Raw genomic sequence first — 9,474 nt, 5'->3', positions numbered from 1 at the left:
AAAGGCGTCCACCTGCTCAAGAAACTGATTCTTTAAGCCTGTTAAAGAAAACCAGAGGGTCTTCCCCTCCCTGCAGAAGATCCATCAGTCGTGCAATCCAGATAGGAACCCATCCTACGCCCGCGCGCGCACGCCCACGGACGCTCGCACTTCGCCCACGCGTGTTTGCCCCTGCGTGCCCCTCACCCTCGCTCACATTCGACTCTGCACGCGCCCACAAGTGCGCGCTCATCCCACGCGCGCATCTGTGCCTGCGCACCCCATTACAGTCGCTCTTGGCCACCTCCGTGCTTGCCCGTGAATGCTCGCACATCACCCGTGCAAGCCCGCGCCTGCGCGGCCCTCCTTCTTGCTCATTGCCGCCCCACGCACGCCTGCAAGCGCTAGCACATCGCCCGCTTGCTCTCGCGCCTGCGCGCCCTCTCACGATCGTTCTTGGTCGCCTCAACGCGCCCACGCCCGCCCGCGCTGTGCGTGCACTGCTCCACACTCATGGGATTACTCTCCACGTGGCTTGTTACACTGATTGCACGGATTGGTCAAATCAGCCAGGCTGCCTATGAGACGCATTTCCTCAGGTGCTACCGCTCTTACCCTCCCTTCATCGGAGTTGTCCTACTTTCCTTTTCAGTATTTGTCGAAATTGATTTTCGTGCCTCAAGAGTTAGGATCCTTTCTTATTGCCCCGTCTTAAACACCTAGCGAGTGGATATGAATTATTATCTTCTGGTACAACATTAATCGTCTACGCGGACGTTGGACGTTGACGGGTAGTGTGACTACTCATCATCTTACGTGTCAGATTTGGTTCAAAGCGATGTTGAAAAGTCGATTGTGGACAATCGAGCTTCGCCAAATTAGTTGATCGCTTTACTTTATTAGTTACTCGTTAAACTTGTTAGTATTTTCTCACATTATATCTTGACAACTAGATATCTCGTTGTTTCATCATTGTCATATGTGGTGTAATACGCGCCGAGTGATCCCGGCTGATAACATATAACATCATCTTGACCACTCAATCATCTCCATAAGCTTCTTACCACATCCGATCTATAACTTATTTGAATCCCATGATTAGAGGCTCGTAAGTCATAGTCAAAATCTAGTCGTCCACTCACGAGATGTCCTTGGTGTCTCAGGTTAGTGGATTACTTATGCGACCGTGAATTGAATCAACCTGATTGATGTTTAGGTATAATACCATTCAGGGATTAGTATGGATCAATTCAGTGAACTCTTTCTTCAAAGAGCGCCCATTATCTGTCCTTTGTGTCGCCACACTTATAACCACAGGATCAATCATACATACCGTATAAGTAAGATCACCTAGTGCTATTCCATCTGGATAATTTGATGTACATCTTGACTGTCCATCGAATAGGAATATTTAGAATACATGTTTAAAGACATGATCATTGTATACATGATCATTGTATTATGATCTCATCATAATTCATTTAGTTACTGCACGTATTCATGGACTTCATTACAAACATCACACTCAATAATAATGAACGTAAACTATTTTATTCAATGAACTTAAATAAACATGGTAATGTGATTGGCTTGATGGCCACATAATATCCATCATCATCATCAGTCCATGGGATTTCATTTGTTCGAATTGTCATCAGTTTTGGTTTGTAGTCATTAGTGTTGCATTACAGGTACCTTTCCGAATAAAACTATTGGTGATGAAGAATAGAACAATTGACAGACAAATGGATGATGAAATGGATGAAATAAAGGAAGAGAGAGACAGAGAGAGGGAGAAAGTGAGTGAGCAAGTTAGCAAGATGAGAGAGTGAGAGATGACAGAGAGACACAGAACAGGAGAGAAAGATAGGGTTTTAGAGAGAGATTGAGAGAGATAGAGAAGGTTAGAGAGAAAGAAGTTGTCATCATAATCTTCATATTGGACGACAACCATTATCCCATTTTCTAGGTGTCATCATCCCCATTGATGATGATCGCCATCCCCCTCAACGACGGTCTCCTTACCATCGATGAAAGTCACTTGTGTTGGCTGATAAGAGTCATCGCCTCTAACCAACATTGTATGTGTCCTTGTGAAGATCCTTGTCGTTGTCATTGTCCTTTGCATCTATGATATTCCTCTGCATTATCAAAAACGATCATCGTACCCAATGTTCATGATGGCCTTTGTCCTTGTCCATGCAAGCTTCTTCCCTATCATCATTGGTTGTTGTCCTGGTCTCTTACAGTCCTTGTTCCCATCCACAACAATCATGGTCCCCGTTAGTGGCACTTTTCATCTCCATCCACGAAAGTCTTTGTCCCTACTATTAACGATAATCATCCTCCCCATCATTGATGCTCACTGTCCTTGCCATTGATGGTCATCCCCATCCAGAAGATTCTCGTTGTCGGGTTTTGTGGGATTGATTGAAGATCTGAAAGTAGATTGATGCAGGATGATTAGGGGATGACGGGGTGATGCATGGTGGCTAGAGGGCACGTCCTGCGTGGGCGATTGCCTGCGTGGGCGGCGGTCCGCACGGGCGGCTTGCTTGCGCAGACTAGCGTCCTACGCGGGCGGCTTGTCTATGCGGGTGGCCGGCCTGCGTGGGTGGTGATCCGCACGGTGTGACTTGCCTGTATAGACGAGCGGCCTACGCGGGCGATCTGCCTATGCGGACGGCAGTCTACGCAGGCGGTGGTCTGCGTGAAGAGGGGCGGCGGTGACAACGACGAGCGGTGACTGTGGCGACCTGAGAAAGGAGAGAGTTAGGGCAAATATTCCAAGAAGAATAAAACTTTAATTCTTGAAAATAGATTCACCAAATGTTTCTTGCAACATTGGCCTACATATTGGCCTTGGAGGAAAGAGAAAATACGAGAAATAAAATAAAGTAGACGATGTGTTATCGTGTCACGTCAAAGATCAGTTCATGATCTGTCATTGACGACGTGTCATTATGCCGGATGTGTCGTGTGTAAGTGGAGACACGTGTAATGCCGGTGCGTTGACTTGGTTGTTATCAAGGCGGTTCTTCAGTTGATATTGGCAACGATTCAGGATGTGGGGCGTCTCGAATGACAGTGGCAGCGTGTTCAAAGATTGTGCGTTGACATCATCGCCGCCATAGATACACCATAAAACTCATGGAGTTGGTTCCCCTCCAACTCATTATCCATAGAAGAGTACCTTTAAGACATTCACTTATATGGCCTCGAGACATATCCACATGATTGGTACAACAATGGTTCTCTTCTTCAACTTCTCCAACTATCCTTGAAGATCTTATAGTTTTATCACCATTGAGTCTAACTAAAGGAGTGGTTTGAGAAGAAGAGAATACTAGTGACACCCAGATGTTGCTCGCATGGGCCCGTAAAATGGGTGTTTCCCCTCTATTTATACTTATTTTTTAACCTTTCTCACATTAATCCTTCTAATTTAAGTATATCTATCAATGTTTGTAGATTATATGCATGTGACCCTGTAGGCCTATGTATAAGTCTACTTGATAATTTTAATGGCCACAATAATATATTGGCAAACCTTATTTATTAAATATATCAACATATAGATAAATTATTCAAGTATTGATGAAACCCAAATGATAGGTTAAGTTACCAGCAAGTGTGGTGTCAGGCTTGACCTCATTCTCTACAATATACACGATGGAGTAGGAAATCCCCCTCCGTCAAGAACAACGCCAAAGCCACGCCGTTGACGACGACAACCACCGGCTCAAGCCTCACCAGATCGGCACACCAAGAGGAAAGCGTAGGCATTCCAACTCTTGTTAGTTTTGGGCCATATCCCCACACATGCCCCCTTTATTTTCTTTAGAAACCTCTTATTTAATCTTTTATTTATTAATTTTGTTTGTTTTAAGGGGGGCCCCTATGTCTAATGGGTCCTTCTTATGGACCTCTATTAAGGGGCCTATTACCATTCCCCATATAAGGGATGGAGTGGACTCCCTAATAAGGTGGTCAAAGTTTCATTTTGAATAGAGGGACTCACCACTCCACGTTCGTGAGAGAGAGAGAAGGAGAAAAGGAGGAAGAAGGAGAGAGAGAGAAGGTCGCCGGCGCCGGCACCACCCTACGCCAAGGCCATTGCTCCGAGCCACCCTAAGGCCGTCGCCCGTGCCGCCCCCGAGGCTGCCGCACGCGCTCGCCAAGGTCGATGCCCCGTGCCTCTACCATAGGCCACATCCATGTCCTGCACCTCCGCCGGAGGCCATCACCGTGCCCCCCGCCTCTGCCAGGCACCACCGCCGCGTCCCGTGCTTTTGCCGGAGGCCGCCGCCCCACTCCACGCCCCCTACGGGCACCGCCGCTGTGCTTTTTTAACCACCTCGCCCTTGCCTCTGCCGGAGGCTGCCGTCGTGTCCCGCACCTCCGGCAGAATGGAACATTTAACATCACCAATTAGACCGCATGAAACTCCCAAATGACTTAGGATATAGTTAATCGTCAAACCCAGTTCTGTCATTCTAGCTATTATCGATCTGCAATAGAGATCATTGATCATCTTCTCTAATATCTCCACATCATGCCTAAGGAGTCTAATGCATCTTCTTCCTCAAGTCAATCTCCTCATTTATCATGAACATAGAATCTCATCTTAACCACTCAATCACCTTCATGTACTTCTTGTTATATATGAGCTAACACTTCTTCAAATCCCCTAATTAAAGACTCCTGTAATGTAGTGATGCAGCTTGAGTACACAAGCATTGTAGGAACAAGACTTGAATCAACGAGCATTGATCTATTTGAAATAGCTTATCCAACCCCTAAGTCTACAAGGGGTTGTGCTTGAATCCACAAGCACTAAAGCACTCTTTACCAAAGAGAACACTCAGGGGAAAGTGATGTGGTGAGTCAGCCCGACGCTCAGGAGACGTCTTCGGAGCTACCCTCGTCATCATCGACAGCCCCACCGTTTCGCGTCCAGGCCGACCGTCACGCCAAGGTGACAGTAAAAATGCCTGGGTTTAAGTACCATGGGCAAAGCATGATCGCGCGACTCGAACTTTCTGTCTTTATGCAGCCCGTGCTTATCGTGTTCATTGTTTTTCCCATTTTTGTATACTTGTTTTTATGTGTTTTTATTCGTTACATCGCGTTCGCTGTATTCATCGTGCCGCGTCCGTATCATCGTATTTTGCATCGTTCATTTTATCTTATTGTCATTTAATTTCCATAGTTTTATTTTCATTATGTTGTAAAAGGGGTCCCTTGTTGGGCCCCTTTCTGGACCCTTTGTAAAGGGCCCATCATGGCCCTACATAAGGCTATGATGGGTACCAAACAGATCTAGATCTAGTTGTCTTGTTTGGAAGTTACACATTCCAGGTCTCACGAGAGAAGTATAGAGGGAAGGAGAGGAAGAGGAAGAAGAGTGAGAAGGGAAGGGAGAGGAGAAGGAAGAGAACAGGAGAGAAGGGAAGAGTGGGGAACATCCTTGGATCGCCGTTGGGCGCTCCATTCACTTCTGGTTGCTCCATTTTGCACCGCCGCAAACTCCCAAGAACGTCACCAGGTGCTCCGTTCCTTCCCAAGAATTCACCAGATCGACCAGTGAAAACGAGTCCCGCCCGTGTAGTCCCGCGCGACCGCTACTCAGTGTTGTGTGTGGGACACTCCGTGGGGCATCGCGAACATGTTGTTCACTTACAGTTGCGGACCCTACGCCCATCGCTTCTGTTATGCAACGCGGTACTGCCGCTCGATGCGCGAAGTTGCACCGCGTCTGGTCAAACCTGCCGGCTGGTGACTCGCTCAACACCCAGAAGATTGTAGCCGCTACAAGCCTGCATAGCACGATAGTTCACGGGTCACTAGTACTGCATGCGCGGTCTAGAACCTGTTACGTTGGCTGATTTGCTGAATGCAACAACGTGGCCTACTGATCAAACGGACTGCCCACGCACTCACCAGCACTGACGTGTTGTGCACCTGAACCCGGCATCAACCTCCAGTTTCACGTGGATCCCATACCCGGATCGACTTTCCGTCGTGAAGTAGGGTGCAACACCCAGTGCGCGATTTCACGCAGATCCACGACTAGTAAATGACCCCCATCGCGATTGGCTGTCCTACTCCGTCTCCCTCATAGTGCAACAGCCCCACCATTCACCGGAGATCTAAATCATGCACCACACTCGTAGTGCAACAGCCCGCATGTGACTTTGCGCAGATTTGTGTCTCCTTCGTCGCAGGTGATATACATCGTGATTGATAATGCGGTGCATGCACTACAACCAGATCGTTCGAACAGGCTTCCCCACCGTTTCCATCCCCTTTGCCCACGTGTGTGGTGTTCGAGTTCTGTTGGTTCTGTTGGTTCTGTCTACAGTTGCCAAGTCTCATCTGCACTTCCTTGTGTACGCCGACGTTGCACGACACCTCCCAGCGCCGTTCTTTGCCGGCTCGATTGTCGCTAGCCCTGATTTTCCTGGCATACTCGTATCACCGAGTTGCTATACGACACAACCAAGTGGAGCCCTGATTGTTCGAGCCATTGCCGCACCATTTGCGCCATCTGTTGTCACTCGATTTTCACGCTACCTCTGATCTCTGTCTATCCGCTCCTGTGCCTCCGCCGCAAGTTGAGCCATGGGGGTCATTTACTAGTCGACTCGCACCGACTGCTGCATCAACAAATGTCTTAACGACGAGGATCTCACCGACAAGGTACGTCGTACCCTCGCTCGTTAGCTATATTATCTTCTACAATATACTTTCGATTGCACTCCACATCACTCGGGCTAGTTTAGTTGAGAGGTTACTTCAAGAAAATTACAAATCGAGTGTCTTCCAAGGTATGTGTTGAGCTCATTTGATACGTGTAGGCGCAAACAAAAATATTTTGTTCAGTGTTGTAGTCACCGTCGTCGCTCCAACAAGGGTCAGAAGGTCACTGTCACCCGTCGCCCATCCCAGAGCTCGGAACTTGACAAATCCCCATGAGTTGGGGCCTGCACGTACATCCGCCTTGGTCACGCGTCATCACATAACTACATATCCATGTTAGGAAATTACCCGTCAGACGACGTCACTATACGTCCAACATCATAGAGACACGAGTTTCAACAAAACAATACACTTGTATAGGCTACAACATGTTCAGGGTCATCCATAATAACAATACCCATGAAAAACAACTCAAAACATTGAAAAAAACAACTAAATAGAGGATCATCAGCGTGACATGGCTGGATAGAGATATTCTACATATTATAAAGCCTATAACATATTTTAGAATATGTTTGTGTGGCTCGAGAAGATCCTAATAGATTAAAAAACATAAGATATGCACCTCTGATAAGCTGGAGTAGAGATATTTTGCATACTGTGGTGGAAGAAAATCTGTTGGAGGATTCTCCCATAAAAGAATATGTCAATGGATCATATTAGAGAAAATACATAAAAGGATTTTGTCATAGAAGAATTTGTGAGAGGGTAATGTGAGAGAAAAATCTTTTAGTGGATTTTTGTGGAGCTCTAGGTACCGCTTTGCAGATCATGTCAGCTTCTAGAATTATCTCCTTCTTAGGCCACAAGTTGCTTATGGGCCTCATAAAATGGGCTTTTGGGCTACATCATGTAGTCAAAACATAACATACCATCCATTAGATGTCTTTGGTGGCTCATGTCTAAGGGCCACTCATACAACTGTTAAATGAATTGACCAAATTAAACCCTTGTGTAATCTCATTCAGGGATTCATACAGCTCAATTTAGTTAAGTCTTTGTCTCAAGGAACATCCTTCAATAGAGAAATTACATGAGAATAATAACACACCAAGATTTATTGTCATGATGGCAAAATAATATCCACCAAGAACCTTGTTTAATGCTATATAGTGTAGGCATTTTTTGGTAGTAGATGACCTTACCATTTAATTGCTACTTAATCTTTTAAAAAGCTGGCCAAAGTTTTGCTTGTACTTAGAATTAATATTCATTAGTCAAATTAAAAGCTGATGTTGGATGTCGTCTAGGACGTCATCCGGTCGACACCGAGTATGATGGCTCAGTGCCGATAAGTGATGGTGGTATCAAACGTCGACGGTTTCATTGTTTGACGGATAAAGCCTAACGGGTAGATGTAACTATGATACACAAATGAATGTCCTACGTGTTTTACATGCAGGCTCCGACTCCAGGGAGGTGCCGAACTCCAAGTTGGGACGGTGACGCCAGGTGACGACGGCGGTGGCCTCTCGAACCTCGTCAAAGCAACGAAGGTGTCTACGGCCGAACGGAATCAATCCGTAGGGCTTGCAAGTAATGAACGGTTTCGTCCATACCAGTAAGACACTCAAATACATCATAGTTTTCTCTCAAAGTCTCTATCACCTATCTAGCATGAGCGCAGTGGAGTCAAGACAAAAATATACTACAAAAGGTAAATAAATGAGCGACAGGAGAGGACGGCGTACCTCATCGACGGTGGCTCGTCATGTAGTGTCGTCGACGGTCGGCGATGATCTGATCGGGTGTGGCAGAGAGTCGCGAGAGAGGTCACGACGGCTCTACAGGCAATGTAATGTTGGAGCGCTGATAGAGGTCAAAGGAGGAAGCAAGAGCTGCAGCGATCGTGGCTCAAGCCAAAGGCGCTCTAAATTGACGCGGTCTTAGGGCAGCGCAGCACCGACAAAGGTGGATGACTATGGCGAGCGAGAGGCACGGGTGTTTGCCGTAATAGCAAAATGCCCCTTCGAATGTGTGGCGACTGTCGGAGGTGGTAAGGAAGGTTCACCAAAATCAATCAGCTCCTAGGGAGAGAGAAACCATGGCAAAATGGATGTCTGGTGCGGTGCAAGGAGATTGTAGAGTCTCAGCTAGTGTTGCTAGAGACAAACACCTGGCGTGCAGAATTTCACAAAAAGGTGCAGAGCGACACACACCGCAGCTGGGTTTCATTATGGCGTTCGCCCAACATGGGGAATTAGCCATGTTTGACGGCAGCGTGGTAATGACAGGTAGGGTTAGCCGAGGAGGTCCGCATGCGCACCTAGACACCACCTAGAAAGGTAGCGTTGGCCGCCAGAGTAACCAATACGGAGTCGAGAGACCATGTCCGTCGGTGAAGACAAGGGGGTCACGCCATGTTGTCCCAACGGAATCCCACCACTATTGAAAATTTGTCGGCAAGGCACCATCGACATCCGCATCGTGGCCAGTCTTACCAGCCTGTTGGTGTTTCATGGGCGTCGTCAGCACCAAGGTTCTGTTGACCGGCAGAAGGACTCCGTAGATCAATAGGCATCACACAACTAATCCAAATACCCATCGATGGATCGTTTCGCTCTACTGGTGGGATCAGGTCCCTCCAAAACCAACCAGGGAGACTAAGGAGAGATTCCGATCATTCTCCTTGTGTCGTTTGGCACGTTGGTCTGATTCCTGACGACGGATGGTCGGTGCATAGCTTGTGTCGTGGATGTCCGATGGTTGCTAGGAGGCTACGGCTCTCCCAAT

This window comes from Wolffia australiana, chromosome 1 (genome assembly GCF_029677425.1).
Source record: "Wolffia australiana isolate 7733 chromosome 1, ASM2967742v1".
Classification (NCBI taxonomy): domain Eukaryota; kingdom Viridiplantae; phylum Streptophyta; class Magnoliopsida; order Alismatales; family Araceae; genus Wolffia; species Wolffia australiana.
This window is presented reverse-complemented; position numbering follows the sequence as displayed.